Genomic DNA, 18,008 nt, shown 5'->3' on the forward strand with positions numbered 1-18,008 from the left:
GTCCAATGATAGGAGAAGGGCCAATGGGTATAAGCTGGAACATATAGGTTCCAAAGAAACAGAAGGACTAATTTCCTCACTGTGAGTGTGACAAGGCACTGGAACAGGCTGCTCAGATGGGTTGTTGAGTCTCCTTCTCTGGGGACATTCAAAACCCACCTGGACAAGTTCCTGTGTGACCCAGTCTAGGTGGTCCTGCTCTGGCAGGGGAGTTGGACTAGATGATCTTTCGAGGTCACTTCCAGCCATGAGATTCTGTGAATCTCTGATCGGCAAATCCAAACACATTAAGTAACATTATTACAAAATAAGAGACAGGTCAGGCCTTATTGACACAAGTGACATCCTGCATCCATGTAACTGTAAACAGAACTGGGTTTCTGAGGACAAGTTGGAGGAAGAGTTAAAAAATCCCACACAGAGCTGATGTAAAATTGTGATCTGTTTTCCTTGATTCCATTCTAAAGAGTGCATTTTAGTTTGCGGATTTTTGTAGAAAAAGCTTCATAAAATAGGACATGAGGAAATGGGTTCAAGTTGCACCAGGGAAGGTTTAGATTAGGAAGAACTTTTTCACCAAGAGGGTTATTAAACATTGCAATGGGCTGCCCAAGGAGGTGGTGAAGTTACTGTCCCTGGAGATATTTCAAAGATGAGTAAATGAAGTACCTCAGTACTTCATGTGTGATGGGTTTGGCAGTGTGAGGTTAGTGGTAGGACTTTATGATCTTAATGGTCTTTTCCAAATGTAATGATTCTATTGTTCTGTGATTTCTTGTGCTAACATATTTCAGATATAAGAATGTTTCTAAAAATTTTTCATCATCACAACTTTGTAGGCATCTGAATAAAAATGACATCTTATTTAAAATGTCTATCAAGAAAGGTAAAATGCACAGTTGATATGGAATCAAAACTTGCTTTAGTTTAGATGTAGTCTGCTTATTAACTAAAAAGTGTATAACAGAACCCTGCCAGGTTTGACCCCCAGTTCAGTCAGTTTGGGATATCTACAGCAAAACTCAGAACAAAAAAAAGGAGATCCTCTTAGGGGGTTGTTGTCTTGGAAACTGCAGCACAGCCAATTAGTTTCTCAGAGAAAGAATCTTATACAAATACTTTTGTTCAATTCATTGTTTAGCACGATTGCATTTTACTTCTGTATCCTCCAAGTAGAGAGTTCTACTTAGCCAGCACAGAGTGATGTTGACCTACTCATTTTGCCTTGATGTCATTCCTATATGTTAGTCCATTGACCATGTCAGCTAGCTTTGCAAAACCTTAGCTGTTTTCTGTACATACCACATGCCATATCACAGAGCTGATATATCTTTAATCTTCTATATAATGAGGAAAAGCTAATTAGTTTAATGGAAGTGATATTACATTTAACTTCCTCGATGGAATGTGTGTATTTAAATGTCATGTTTGTTGAATAATCATAGAATCATAGACTCATAGAATGGTAGGGGTTGGAAGGGACCTTTAGAGATCATCTAGTCCAAACCCCCTGCAGAAGCAGGGTCACATAGATCAGGTCACATAGGAAAATGTCCAGGCGGGTCTTGAAGACCTCCAAGGAAGGAAAGTCCACAACCCCTCTGGGCAGCCTGTGCCACTGCTCTATCACCCTCACAGTGAAATAGTTTTTTCTTAAGTGGAACTTTTTGTGTTTCAGCTTCATCCCATTACCCCTTGTCCTGTTGCTAGCCACTCTAGAAAAAAAGGGATGTCCCATCCTCCTGACACTCACCCGTTAGATATTTATAAATGTTAATAAGATCTCCCCTCAATCTCCTCTTCTCCAGACTAAACAGCCTCAGTTCCCACAGCTTTTCCTCATGTGAAAGATGTTCCAGTGCCCTGATCATCTTGGTGGCCCTGCACTGGACTCTGTCCAGAAGTTTTCTATCCCTCTTGAACTGAGGAGCACAGAACTGGACACAGGACTCCAGATGAGGCCTCACCAAGGCAGAGTAGAAGGGGAGAAGAACCTCCCTTGACCTGCTGGCCACACTCTTCTTGATGCATCCCAGGATGCCATTGGCCTTCTTGGCCACGAGGGCACATTGCTGGCTCATGCTTAGTTTATTATCAATCAGGACTCCCAGGTGTCTCTCTGCAGAGCTGCTCTTCAGCATTTCAACCCCCAGCCTGTACTGGTGCATGGGGTTGTTCCTTCCCAGGTGTAGGACTCTGCACTTGTCCTTGTTGAATCTCATGAGGTTTCTCTCTGCCCAACTCTCAAGTCGGTCGAGATCCCACTGAATGGCAGCACAGCCTTCTGGGGAATCAGCCAGTCCTCCCAGTTTGGTGTCATCAGCCAACTTGCTGAGGGTACACTTTGTCCCCTCATCCAGGTCATTGATGAAGATTTTGAACAAGACTGGCCCTAGTACTGATCCGTGTGGAACTCCACTGGCCACAGGCCTCCAACTCGATTCTGTGCCACTGATCACCACCCTCTGGGCTCTGTCGTTCAGCCAGTTCTCAGTCCACTTCACTGTTTACTCATCCAAGCCACAGTGCTTGAGCTTTCTGATGAGGATGTTATGGTAGACAGTGTCAAAAGCCTTGCTGAAGTCAAGGTAGATGACATCCGCTGCTCTCCCCTCATCTAGCTGTCCGGTTAGACACTCATAGAAGGCTCTCAGGTTGGTCAAACAGGATTTGTCCTTGGTGAAGCCATGTTGACTCCTCCTGAGAACCATCTTATCCTTCATATGTTCAGTGATAACAGTCAGGATGAGTTGTTCCATCATTTTCTGGGGATGGAGGTGAGGCTGACCAGCCTGTAGTTTCCTGGGTCGTCCTTCTTGCCTTTTTTAAAGACGTTGGCCTTTCTCCAGTTCTCAGGCACCTCGCGTGGCCTCCATGATTGTTCAAAAATTATGGAGGCTTAGCAATCACATCAGCCAGTTCCTTCGGCACTTTAGGATGTATCCCATCAGGACCCATTGACTTATGAGCCTTAAAGCTTGGCTAACAAGTCTTTAACCTCTTCCTCTTCCACCCAGGGCAAGTCCTCTGCTGTCCTGGCCATCTTGTTATTTTTGCCAGACTGGGCTCCTCGAGCATCAGCCTTGGCCATACAGACTGAAGCAAAGAAAGTCTTCTCTGCATCCTCAGTCACCAGGGCACCCTCAGTGTTTAGCAGTGGTCCCACATTACCCCTCACCATCCTTCTGCTGCTGATGTACTTGAAACATGTCTTATTACTGTCCTTAACTTCCCTGGCTAGATTTAATTCTAGAAGGTCTCTAGCCTTCCTAGTTGCACTCCTGCATGCCCTGGTAATGTTCCTATACTCTTCCCAAGAAGCTAGCTCCTGTTTCCACCTCTCGTAGATGGCTGCTAATAAACAAACTTAAAGGCTGTGAAAATGCATGTTCTGATGATCAAAGCTACAAGCAGGCTGCACAGAAGTGTGCACTTAAATTTCAGAGCTATGACAAAGGAGGAGGCACAATTACTTACTCTCTCTCTCTGTTTCCTTGTACCAAATTAGAACAGCACAAATTCCTTTAGTCCAAGGGAATCTCATTTATATCCTAGTCTTTGGGATGAACATCAAGGTGCCAAGTCAATGCAAGGCAAGGCAAAAGAAAAAAGGTACATACACATTTGGAAAGCCAGATTGAGTCATTCTGCAGTTTCAAGACCAAAGTTAAAAACTAATTGTTCTTGTAGTATTGCCTTGCTCTTTCTCTGCTACCACCTTTAGTTCAGATGACATTTGCAGTGCATCTCATTGCACTTGACAGATGCCTCCACCACAAAGCAAAGCATCTACAGATAATCAGGATTTCATGCATTAAAGAATAAAGAAGGCCAAATCTACTTCCTGATCACTAAATTAACACTAAACAGCAACAAAACTAGCTGAGATATATGCAGCTGTAGTATATGGCCAGAACTTTCATAACTCCTCTTTACCTTCACTAGTGTGCACCTAGCAGAGTTCCTCCCTAGCAATATCCTTTACACATTCTCCAGATTAACAACTACTCCCTCCTATCAACCACCTTAAAATTACTTTACCTTAATAAGAGATTTTGGGACTGCAAGTCATCAACAGTACTATAAAATCATAACTGAAAAAGATGCAAACTGAAATAGCAGCTGACATATCAAAATCACAGACATTTCCCAAGAACCCCTCTATTTGCTTCTCAGCCTTTAATAGAAAGGTGAGACTTCATCATCATACTATGCATACTATGCACCCATGTGTATGTTGCCCTCAGTTTAACTAAGAATGTAATTTCATCACAAAGAAGTCCCCAGTTCAAAGTAAATGTCAATCTTGATATTTTCTCTCTATTTCTGGCAATCCATGTTAATATCTGCAGAATGGAATAAGACATTTTATGTTGCAAGTACCAGGACTGAGTACTACTTCAGAGCTGACAGTTGTTATTTTCAATAGCCCTCTCCTTTCAGATGTTCTTACTTTTTCTAGTCTGACTGAGCTAATTGAGGCTTGTGTGCATCACCCTTGATCAAATGAAACTGTTCCCTTCTATCACATCAATATATTTTGAGAACCTTAAAGGGGTAATCTTAGCCCAAGACAGGGGAATGAGGGACGACTTAAAAAAAATCCTGGAATAAGCTTTATTTGTAGTCACAGAACTAATAGTATTTAGTTTTCATACAACATAGTTTTCTTCCACTCTCAAACACTTAATCTGAATAGCATTGTCTGATTTTGACAGCTGTTGGTTCACAATTTTAAACCTCAATATTTAAAAAAAGATCTTTTACTCAGGGCAGGACAGATGGTACACATACTTCCAAATCTGTTTGCTAACTGTACTGGACGTCAAATTACATTTTAAAATTGAAATTATTTTGGACATTTTATTAGAACAGTTCAAGCTGACATATCAAATGAAATATCTGCACATAGAGACCACATTTGGAGTGCAGTTTTGTTCTCCACAGAACAAAGAAGCCAGAAACATGCCAAAGAGTTCAAGGTTGGTCAGCAAGATGATCGAGGCCCGGTAAACATGATGCATGAGCAGAGGTTGTATGTATCACTGTCATCTGAATATATGCCCAAATCTACAAGCAGAATGTAAAAAAAGCAGAGATATGAGTCCTAAAAATCTCCAAGTTTATTACTCTGAGAAAGGAGTGCTTAAAAGGTGACCAAAAAAGAAGTCTTGTGTCAGCCCACCCTAACAACAGCAGACAAAAATCCCCACTCACTTTTTCCACTGAGTCACTGTTAAGTGACTTAATTTCTACCTGTTAAGACCAGAGCTTTTCTATTGAAAGCAGAGCAGTAGCCCAGATCATCTGAGATACTTCATCTTGGGCAGTCCCCCTGTATCAAAACATCAAAACCACACATGCCCTAGAACATTCACCTTAAACGCAATCTGCTCTGAACCTATGTAACTTTACTGCTGAGTGGTATGCCAGAAATTAATCAGTTATTTTTAGTGTAATGCCATTTGTAATTCAGAAACTCTCAAATACTAGCATCAAAAATAATAGTGAGAGTTAACAACTTACTGTTCACATTTTATCTAATTCACATATCTCTTCTGTGTACAAGAGAGTCTGAACTTCTCTTATACAACATTTTTACGAAAACAAGAGCACAGCTGCTTGCATTTTGGAAAAGTTTATTTAACAATGGTAGGAGTGAGGAACCCAGTTGCATGAGAGGCCTCATCTTTAATTCTGTGCATTTTATGACATTGCAACTGATCCAGCAAATGTAAATTATGTTAATTAGATTTCTACTCCTTCCTACAGCAAGTAAACAGGTGAAACTATGAAAAAGACAATTAATGATCCATTCCTAGTTATGCTTTCACTTTTAAAAAAATTTTTTAAACAACTTTGACAAAAACCCTGAAATGCTACATGACCTTTTCACAGTAGGAAGACAATCCCTTGAGCAAAGAACGGCCTTTTTGTTTGCCCATCAAAATTTATACACGTAGGTACACACACAGACTTAGTGAAAAGGGAGAAAAATCCAGGAACAGAGAATGATACAAAATTGAAAATCTGAGGCTGAATCCAGTAACCAACACAGTGTAAACTTAATTGTACAGCCTCAGTTGTTTCTTCCATCCAATACCAAACTACTAAACTTCATGAAAAATAAGAGTCTTCACCCAGTGCAGGTAGAGATGACAAAAATTTTTACTGGTTTAAGAGAAGACTCAAAGGTTTTTTAACATGATGTTCTGAAGGTTACTAACAAAACCAACAACAGTCTTTTGACTTCCCTGGAGCTGAGAAATAGTCAGAAACTAAGAAAGTACTCTAACAGGGAAAGAGACAGTATCATACAGATAAGCTCTCTTTAGTCCTCCCTGGGTATCCATCTGTGACCTCTGATTACTGACATATTCTTGGGGCCAGAGAGTCACTTAGTCTGAACCAGTAGGGTTATTCCTATGTCTTGATTTTTATCTATGTAGGCAAAAACCTACCTGACAAAACCTGATTGTTTTGTCTTTGAGGAGACTTAAGTAACTCAGTTTTGTGCATACTACCCATAGTAACACCTTCAGCTCTATGGAAGAGGCAGAACTCCTAAACAATTTCAGAGAAGTGTTGATTTCATCATGGCTATACTTTAAGGGCTGGAGGAGGGTACCGGTTCATTAACATTCTAAAGTAAAAGTAGCACCACAGCTTCCCAGCACTCCAGGGACATTAATCACCTGCACAGTCATAGCTTAATCAGCAGGATGGTCTTTGTCAATGCAACAGTACAACAATACTTGAGATGAGATTGCTTATACCGTAACTAAGAAGCATTGTTTACTTCCATGGACATGTAATTTTGGTGAAATCTAAATATGATTTTTATTATTTGGAACATTTTGAATATAGAATTATCTCAATGTAGGAGCTGTAAGAAATTATGAGTACTAGTATGAGCCAATAAAAGATTTCAGAGTTAACATTTAAGGCTTAGATTAAGGGTTGAGAGATGGAAAGAAAAAGTGAGTGAGATTCCTCACCTATCCAGTTGTCAGAATGCTTACTTTTTCCCCATCTGTTTACAGTTAAGCAGGATTGAGACAGGAAAAAACGGCCTAGCGTGAGGAAGAAATTGAGAAAGTAGGCAGGTGGGCTGCCAGTACTAGTGTGGACTAAGAGTACACATTCAGTAACACTGGGATAGGCTAGCACTAGGCTCTGCAGGAAAGGCAACAATTCAGACTATGAGCAGTTAACAGGAATTCAGAAGAAGACCAGTTAAACTAATTGTTGCTGTTACCAGAACTCACTGGGCTACGAAAATGTATGGTTCAACTAAGAGATGCAATCGTCACAAGAAGACAAGAATTAGTAAAAACATGATAGGATCAACTGACAGTTGTGTAAGAAACTATGAATTAGGGTATTGTTTATTAAAATTTATGTTAAGCTCAATGTAAAGGTTAAGCACAAAAGAAAGGAAAGTACTTATGCGAACAGCTGCAGGACATCACTCATGTGAGATAAGATAACTGCAATTGCCTTCACATACCAGACACCATTTGTGTAAACAGGAGAGATACTGCTCAAGGATGACTACAAGATGTTCTAAGGGACTGGCGAAGAGAAGAAAAACAACTCTATCTAAGTGAGGGATCAATTATAAAACAAAGAAGGAAAACTTCTTACTCAGCAAGCACCGAAAGACAGAAAAAAGACCCCTCACAGTAACTGAAGCATGCGCAGAGCAGTTCTCCTACTTTACGGCCACGGATGCAAAATGTATAAAAAAGGACTGTTTAAACTAATCAGTACGGCAGTTGGCGGAGCGCAGACTCCCCTGTCGTCCAGCGCTGTCTTTGCTCTTATTCTACTTGCTACAATTAATAAAATTATAATTGGCTTATGATCCAGCATACGACACTCGGATATTGCAAACACGGCTGTCAGTTTGCTTCACATCTTGACATCAGTGACAGCAATTAAAAGTTAACACTATAACTACTGTTCAGGTTTATACAATGGGAGTGTAGTCATATTGTCCCAGAGGCAGGTCAGTTCTAATATGAATTATGGGCTGTGCTACAAGAAGCCTGTAAACTAGCTTTTTTCAGTTCCAGCTGTAACATAAGAGAGGGACAACAGTAAAGGAATTCAAATGGTTTTGCTATGTAGCAAGTACCACTGTATGTGCAGTACACAAAGCTAAACTTAACTCTCGTGTGGCAGGATGTCACAAAATTAGAGTCAAGGAGGAGGTCTACATACAAATGTAGGTCTATCAGTCAGTTTAAAGCAAAGGGCTAAAGAAAAAGAGAGTAAAGAAAACCTGACAGAGTAACAGACAGACTAGCACAGACATTGGGAAAAAACCACTCAACTCCCAAACAACAACAACAACAACAAAATCACTGCTCCAAAGCTGCAAACACGTGGACTTCAGTTTATACCACACAGACAAGAAGTTCTTGTGCAAGACCAGTGACATTTGACAAAGTCTCTGGACCTGTCAAGTCCCTGTCAAAAAACACAGCAAGGGACTCTCCCTGCAGGACTCAAGGAGGCTCTGGCCGGAACTACACTTCTCAGCATGTCACATGCCATCCACTGTGGTGGTAATTGGTGTTAGAAGTAGCAAAAACTTACTTTCCTGGGCCAAAACTATAAATACACTCCTGTATAAGATCTCTAGAGATACTATCATTTATTATTGAATCCTCACTTTTCAGAATTGAATGCTACTTCAAAGACACATGGATGTGTTTTAACTATGTTAACACAGCTTGCCCCACTTACAGCAAAGAGGATAGTTTTAAGATGTCATGTGGTTTCAGCACACTCATCAGCCTTCATGGATGGCTGAATTCAGCCACCCAATTATGCTTCTTTCCAATTACAGTCAAGTACCAAATGGATGCTGATACTCACTCTTGAGCTTTTGCTTTAAACCCAGTTTAAATTCACAGAGAAAATAATGGATTACATACCAATATAATTGAACACTTTCATTAACTTCTTTCTACACTAAATTGTTTGGTTTTGTTCTATTAAAATGAAACTTAAATAGAATGCAACTGAAGAATCTGCACTCTTAGTGGTGACGCTAACTTGTGCCACTCTCCATATGGCAAAAAAAAGATGCAGTCACGCAGCCTGTATACAAGCAATTACAGCATGTCCTGTGTTATTTTATTTTTCACATTTTATAATTAAATACTGCACTAATATGCTAATATGCTCTATTAACATATGCCAATATATGAAGGGCTAATTCAGCCTTCATATTCCCTTTGTTTCAGGTAAAGGACAGAAATGGTATCTTAGGAAATTTTTTACACTAGACCAAGAAATAAGGTTCAGCCTTTACCAAATGAAAATTTATTTAGTTTTTCTACTACTCAACAAAGTTTTAAATTTACTTTTATGATTTGTAAATGTATGTAAATACATGCAGATTTTCTGAAACAGTCTAAAAACCTCATCAATAGGCATACTTTCAGAACTTCTGTTGATTGAACTTAATTCAGCAACACACATACTTCCAAGCTTATCAGCACAGTTATCACAACACCAGACCTATAAGCTATGGGCATGTACCAATGCATCTACTTCTATTCATAACAAATAACAAACCTTTTGCATAAAATAGTGTTTGTATCAAAGTTTATTACAATGGTGGAATTACATTAATGAAGTAGATTGCAGAAACCTAGAATGAAAAAGAAAATGAAGACTATTTAGAATTGAAAATGTAATCCTTACATATTAAGATAAATGAATCTCATTAAAAATCTTCTAATTAGCTGTATTTTTTAAAATACATACACAAGATTACACCTTTGATTTATAATAAATAGAGAAACAACTTATCATGCAAAGAATGTCCATATCACTTTAATCATAAGATCAAACTTTCAAAAACATAGTCCTCAAAATTGAATAGTAACAGAGCCTGTGTATGTATGAATATTATACATAAATATAAAATTAAGAACAGATTAGTAAGCTTATTAAAATGCCTGGTTTTCCAACTTGTAGTGTTTCCATTATTATCTTCTTCCTTTCCCTGCACCAAGACTAAGTGTTAAACAACTATATCCTCCTACAGAACCAAGCATTACTGTCAGTAACTATGGTAAGCAGAAATCTGGAGGTGTCAGAAGGCAGAACAGATGAAGTAGCTCAAATTATTTTGTATTCCTATAGCATTCTGCTCCACTGTGACCTCATTCTATGACTCCAAATAGCACTGAAATGTTTTCTTCTTTACGTCAATAATATAGACACGGTGCACTTCTTTCTCAGGCACCAAACTCTGTCTGACAGATTCCCTATGGTGTATTCTACAGCATCTATTATAAAGCTGGAAAAGCATATTTTACAAGTAAGAAATTCTATTCAATTACATACTAGGTCATTGTAGACACTTAAGTTTCTTACTTTGCTTTTGCAGTCCTTATCTAACAGTGCATTACACATCGACCTCAGTAAGGAATTTGCTCCTTATCCCTTCAGTTTCCAGATGAAAGATAAGAGGCTTTTTAAGTTCAATCAGCTAAGAATCAGGACCATGGTACTGATTCCCTTGTTTCTATCACAAGAGTGTTGTGAAGAAGCATTATTTAAATATACACCAAAAGGAAATCAAGTGGTCACAGAATTCCATTCTCACCCATTCTAATGAAAAGTGATGCTATTCTGTATAAAAATCAGTGCTCTTACATGTAAGGGAAATACCCTTGAGACTGACCATTGTCCTCCAGTAAATGAGAAAGCATTCTCAAAAGTAGTTTAAGATTGCACTTAACAATGAGGACAAACATTTTGAGACATTGTAAACACAATACAAAATACACCAATTTAGAGAAACAATCATCCCCCCCTCATACTACAACAGGAGAGAAAATATAATAGTCATGCTTATTACTTCACCTTATCAGTTCTTAATGACTGTAATTACAATCATGCTGAAATTAGAAGTAGGCTATACATATACTTACAGAGGAAAAGAATTCCAACATGGGTTGTCTGTCTCAACTTTGTCTTTGCTAACGTTGGACTAACAATGTGCACTTAGAACTAAACCCAATTATTTTCCCTTGAGAAAAATTAAAATTAACAAATCACATTTAAAAAGAGGAAAAATAAAGTGACAGACTTTGAATCATTAATTCTGTTGATTGTGCACAGCTGATGATTCAAGTGCATATTGTAATCAATTACTGCTAAAAGCCACTATAGACATGGTAGGTGTATTCAAATCCCTCGGTAACATACACATACAAATGATGCTGGAACTGCTCCAGATCAAATGTAGATCTTCATGAAAATAAAAATACAGTTTGATTTTAGGAGAAATGTTGACATTACTTAATGTATCAGGAACACTTTCACCCTATTAATTCTGTATTAGTAAAACACAAGTAGAAGTTTTTATCAATTTAACACTTTTTCCTTAAGTTTACTCTAGAATTGAAACCAAAGTAGCTTCAATTGTTAAGTAACTTTGCACTGTGCAACCAAGGGAATGAGTAATTCCACATATGTGAGATATGCTTTTTATAACTTTTGCTTGGCACACCAATTGCATTTAGTCCTAACAAGAAAGGAAAGGAATTAGTTTGGAGGAACACAGACAAACGAAAATCCGTAAGTGAAGCTCCTTACAATTAAAATATAGAAAAGTGTGGGAGGCTTCTCAAAAAAATTTTATCCAAAATTTTTCATCATATTTCAGTGTGAAGTTTGCTTCCATTCTTTTTTCTTCCATTTGAGGACTGTGTTTGCATTGTCTAACAATGATGCAGTTTCCATTAGCCCACTGATACTCATTGACCACATGACGAACAAAGTCATGCTGCAACCCCTATGATGTTGAGAAACCACTGTAGTAAAACATAATTATTGCAGTAAAAAAAAATCACAACCTTAATTTTTGATTCAGTAATTACTTACAATGAATTTTTCATATGAACTAGCTTCCTTGCAGTAAAACCAGAAGTAACTGACAATGTCTGAGCACAACTTTGTGGGAGAACTACTGAGAGGAATCATTGTTGTGGGGTTAACCAAAGGTTTTATTAAACGCTGATTAAATGGCAGTCAAACAATCTACTACTTACTACATGTCAAATAATAAGCTTACACATAACATACATTTAGATCTTTCAGTCAACAGATGTTGGATAAGGGATCTCTCAGCCTCAAGGGGTCATCTTAAAAGGTGTGTCTTCTCAAGGTGAAATGGCCAGGCAGCCTGCTGCTGTGCAGTAGAGCAAAACAGCTTCGGTGGCTGCAGGCATTTGTAGTGGAAAGCCATTGGCTAGTAGACAAACTCCTCTCTGGGGTAAACACAGGTGTGCAACCATACCAATTTTTAGTTCCATTTAGTTCTAGGCAGATACCATGGTTTTGGCTCAGTGGGTTAGTTTGTGGGAAGATGTGACTTTGCACAATTTTGCAAGGTTTGCACAACAGGATAGATTTCAGCCTATTTGTCAGTAGTGCCTGAACCAAAGTACTGTCAGCTCTGTCAGAGTGGGCACAGCCATTGCAAACACCTGGTGACTACCCTTCTGTTGTTAGCTTGAAAAGCAATGTATTTAGAACAAGCAAGTATAATACTGTACATATGCATACTATAGTTTTTAATGTTAAGGAATATCACTGAAAAATCTGAAGACAAAGGCTTTCTGTTTTAGGAAAAAAACATGCTGAGCCTTCCTTCATTTGTACCATAGCTGTCAAATTCCCAAACAATCATAGTAAAACAAGGGTGCTGCTGATACAGTTCTCCTGTTGGCTGTGCATTGTGACCTATTCAGAAAAACCTTTGGCCATAGCAAATCACAAAGACTGATGTGCCCATTTTTCCGTGCATTTGTTTCTACCATTCCAAAAGTGGAGGACGATTACACCAACAGTGAGAGGTTTTCACGCAAAATACAATATTCAGATCAATAGTATTAAATTGGACTTCTCCATAAAGCTTTATAGATAACAATAGTTACGGGCCACAGAAACAAACCAAGATCATCACACATATTTTGCAAAGATATCCATGAAGACAGTAACAATTATATTTGACATCTGATGAACTGCACCTAAAAGGACAGATTCTAACATTTTAGTTATTTATTAATGCAATTTTAGTGTAACAGAAGTTTGTTACATCATTTTAGATAGCTCGAGGATATTATATTACAAAGATTCTGTACTTACCACAAAACTATCTCAGTCAAATTGTTTCCAAGATTTTTGATAACTCCTTAGATGTTGTAGGAAAGTACTACACAGTGAAATTTCTTTTCTGTGAATAACATATATAATTCTCAGATTATTGAATTATAATGTATTTTTTGTAGTTAATTCTTTTTTGAATAATCATGGAGGAAAGCCGAGGTGCCTGAGGACTGGAGAAAGGCCAATGTCACTCCAGTCTTCAAAATGGCAAGAAGGACGACCCAGGAAACTACAGGCCGGTCAGCCTCACCTCCATCCCCGGAAAGGTGATGGGACAACTCATCCTGAATGTCATCACTAAACATATGAAGGATAAGATGGTTCTCAGGGGGAGTCAACATGGATTCACCAAGGGGAAATCCTGTTTGACCAACCTGAGAGCCTTCTATGAGTGCATAACCAGTTGGCTGAGGAGAGAGCAGTGGATGTCATCTACCTTGACTTCAGCAAGGCTTTTGACACTGTCTCCCATAACATCCTCATCAGAAAGCTCAAGCACTGTGGCTTGGATGAGTGGACAGTGAAGTGGATCGAGAACTGGCTGAATGACAGCGCCCAGAGGGTAGTGAGCAGTGGCACAGAATTGCGTTGGAGGCCTGTGGCCAGGAGAGTTCCACAGGGATGGGTTCTGGGGCCAGTCTTGTTCACCATCTTCATCAACAACCTGGATGAGGGGACAGAGTGTACCCTCAGCAAGTTGGCTGAAGACACCAAACTGGGAGGGCTGTCTGATTACCCAGAAGGCTGTGCTGCCATTCAGCAGGATCTCAACCGACTTGAGAGTTGGGCGGAGAAGAACCTCATGAGGTTCAACAAGGACAAGTGCAGAGTCCTACACCTGGGAAGGAACAACCCCATGTACCAGTACAGGCTGGGGGTTGAAATGCTGAAGAGCAGCTCTGCAGAGAGACACTTGAGAGTCCTGATTGATAATAAACTAAGCATGAGCCAGCAATGTGCCCTTGTGGTCAAGAAGGCCAATGGCATCCTGGGATGCATCAAGAAGAGTGTGGCCAGCAGGTCAAGGGAGGTTCTTCTCCCCTTCTACTCTGCCTTGGTGTGGCCTCATCTGAGTCCTGTGTCCAGTTCTGGGCTCCTCAGTTCAAGAGGGACAGAGAACTTCTGGAGAGAATCCAGTGCAGGGCCACCAAGATGATCAGGGCACTGGAACATCTTTCACATGAGGAAAGGCTGCGCAAATTGGGGCTGTTTAGTCTGGAGAAGAGGAGATTGAGGGGAGATCTTATTAACATTTATAAATATCTAACGGGTGGGTGTCAGGAGGTTGGAACATCCCTTTTTTCTATAGTAGATAGTAACAGGACAAGGGGTAATGGGATGAAGCTGGAACACAAAAAGTTCCACTTAAACATAAGAAAAAACTATTTCACTGTGAGGGTGAGGGAGCAGTGGCACAGGCTGCCCAGAGGGGTTGTGGAGTCTCCTTCCTTGGACGTCTTCAAGACCTGCCTGGACACGTTCCTATGCGACCTGATCTAGGTGAACCTGCTTCTGCAGGGGGGCGGACTAGATGATCTCTAAAGGTCCCTTCCAACCCCTACCATTCTATGATTCTATCATTATGTCCTATGTGAAATCTAACATGTATGCTTGGCTCTGACAACTGAATAACCACTCCCAAAAGCTACCGTACACTGGGATGTGCAATATTAATACCAATGTCTGCCTTCTAAGGTTTTACAATGTGCATAAGTTTCTAAGATATCAAGTATAAATACATTTTATTGTTATTTTTAAAAGGACACAATTTAATATTAATCCCTCTTCAAAAGACATGCATTAAATCAAACATAGTACATTGTGAGTTAATTGCACTACTCTAAATAACTGTTTTTGCAACTTGTAAGCATATTAGTAGTTTTGCAACAATTTTCATTGGTTTCGGAACAGAACTTCACATTGTTATGGCTATTTTTAACCTGTACTCAACACTAAAACTAAAGAAAAAACAACACCAAACCAAACAAAAAATTAAGCTTTTAATCCATTGAGTAATTTAGGCATCATTAAAAACACTCTAGATGTCATTAGAACTTTTAGCTCTAATTCACCAAAATATTTTTATGGAATTAAAACTTAAAATATAGCTGGAAATATTTCATTCACTGTGATATTTGACTGAAGTTAAATTTGCTGCTATTAACAAATCTGAAGCAAGCCTGTACATCTAACAAATTGCACACAACTAAGTGAGAAGGCAGTGAGCCTGAAAAGGTATACTGTCAACTACATAAAGCTGTCTTGCTCTTTTTGAGCAAGGCAGAGGGCATAAATTAAAAATTCTGAGTTATGATGAACATAACAATCAAGGCTATTTAAAAAAACCCAATCTCATTTTTTCAGCTAAAAAGATCCCAGCATCCACCAAGAGCTGTAATAACTTTCCTTGCACTTGGATTTTTGCCTATTTGACATTCAGGATGCATCAGCTTGCTTCAATAATTTTAGACACAATACATCATAAAACAGCATCTGTACAGGTGAATAAAAACCCATGACAGCCCAGTCACATAACTCAGTTACCTGAAACCAGTATTATTTAGTCTAAATAATTCCACTTAACATATGGGCTAATAAGAAGGCCTCATAAAAATTTCCCTTATCTAATTAGTCTTCTAATGTGGAGTTTGACCACTGTATTTTCAAAGCAAAAATCCTGTGAAAGAGTATAATCTTCTAACAATCAAACTTCAAGTGCCATTATGACTTTACAAGATCTTATCTTCTCCTTAGTTATATAAAAAACCAGAATTGAAGCCCAAACTGGAATTAAAGCATCATTCATTTTCTCCACAAATGCAACAATGCTAACCAGTTCCTCAGTACTTTGAAAATGGTATTTTAGACCTACTGTATCCTATTACATCTTTTTGCTTGTATGTTTTCTGGACAAGCACTGTATCAAAATGGAGGGAAAACACATCCCTATGTGAACTCAACATTTCTGTAGTTACTGTAATAAATTGATTTCTCAGAATCCTAAAGAAGTTTTGGCAAGTGTGCTGCCCTGGAGCTAAGTGAAGTTGCTAACACAACGTATGCTACAAGACTTTTGCTTGCAAAGAGATTCAGTCTGTAATTCTGCAATTACAGTGGCTTGCCACGTGACAGCACCATGACATCCTTAAGGCTTAGGCTACCTGCGTAAAGTAGCCTTACTACAAAGCAGCCAGTCCACAGTCTTGAAGGTGAAAGAAAGTCACAGGAATTCTGAATGCAGGAAATCCTAGATTCTAGTTCCAGGGTATATACTCTACACAACCTCTGATAAGAGGCATACAAGCCCAAACTTGCATTCATAAGTTACTGAAAACAAAAACAAAATGTGTATATAGAAAAACATAGGGGTAAGGTTAAAGGGGTATTCATATACATCTAAAAACATTATTTCAAAGAATATACAGAAAATAACGTAAAAAAGCAAGAAGTTACCTTTCAACAGTCACTGCTGAAGAGGTTTCCAATCTATCCTCTTCAGCTTTTAACACTGAGCTTTCATCCGTGTCTTGTTTCACTTGCCATTCCTTGCAGACATCACCTCCATGTTTTTAGTTGTCATATCTAAACAAATATAGCAAAATTTAACTACCAAAGAGGTAAGAGGCAATAGGAAACACATTTCTGCTTTAAGTTAATCTACTTATAAATCCATCAAAAAAATTGGTAACTATGGCACGTGAGAACATACTGAGTTTCCCAAAGAGATATCCACCATTCTATTTGTTCCTTTATCTTTCAGAAAGCCCTTCTCTCCAGATTTTCTCACTTTTTCTTTTATTTTTCTTTTTTATGAAGGAGAATATGCAGTAGGCCTATTACACCTTCTGAGTGGTGGTGAAAGTAACAATGAAGCAGATGATGATGATGATGTGACATTTCAAGCTTTCAAATAACAGATAACTAAATTACCCAGAGCCAATTCATTGTAAAAAAAAAAAAAAAGCTTGTTTTGGAATAATAACGTAAGTTTCTAAATTACAACCAAATACAGTAATTTACATATTAAAGTTCAAGACTTTAATCAGTTCTTCATATTCTGCCTGCAGATAAGCACACCCATCTGTCTTTGAAGTCTGGGGCCACTATCCAGGTACACTCTTTTAAAGATACCGGGACTAACATCTAGCATAAATACAAACAATAATTCAGGTATAAACTGATTATTTCATATGTAAATGAACTACTGCTGCTTTGATTGTTTAGCTGTCAAGCGAACAACAAATGGAAAACAAGTGCAATGTGAGCGTGTCAGGAACACTACAAACCAAACCGTCCTTCTCCTCAGACTATCTATGCTAGAGCCACTTAGCAGCTCCCAGTCCTGCCCTTCTGAGCCGCACCACGGGACGACATTACTGGGCTGCAGAGATCCCTCTGCTCAGGAGGGCTCGGCCCTAGGTGAACAGAACGAGGGGGTTGCTGCAGGGGCCGCGCGGGCCCGAGGGCGCTCCTGAGGGCGGCTGCCGGCCACCAGGTCCCCGTGCGTCGGCTGGCAGGAGAGGCCGGACAGGCTGCCTTCGTCCCAGAGAGAACTGGCCCCGCGGGCGAAAAACCCTTCCCCGGGAGCAAGCGGCCCAGGTCATTTAACGCCCCCTCGTGCTGCCTTCTATCCCAGTGCTCGACCAGGACACTCTCTCGGAGATAACCTCGAAATCACCTGCTGCCCCCGCCTCCCAGGAGCGGGCGGAGCCAGGCGGGAGGCCGGGCCGCGCCCGCCCCGCCCCGCCCCGTCCCCACGCTTTACCCGCGGCTCCCTGCGGGCCGCTGACCCGGAAGCATTCTGCCCG

This window comes from Colius striatus, chromosome Z (genome assembly GCF_028858725.1).
Source record: "Colius striatus isolate bColStr4 chromosome Z, bColStr4.1.hap1, whole genome shotgun sequence".
Lineage (NCBI taxonomy): Eukaryota > Metazoa > Chordata > Aves > Coliiformes > Coliidae > Colius > Colius striatus.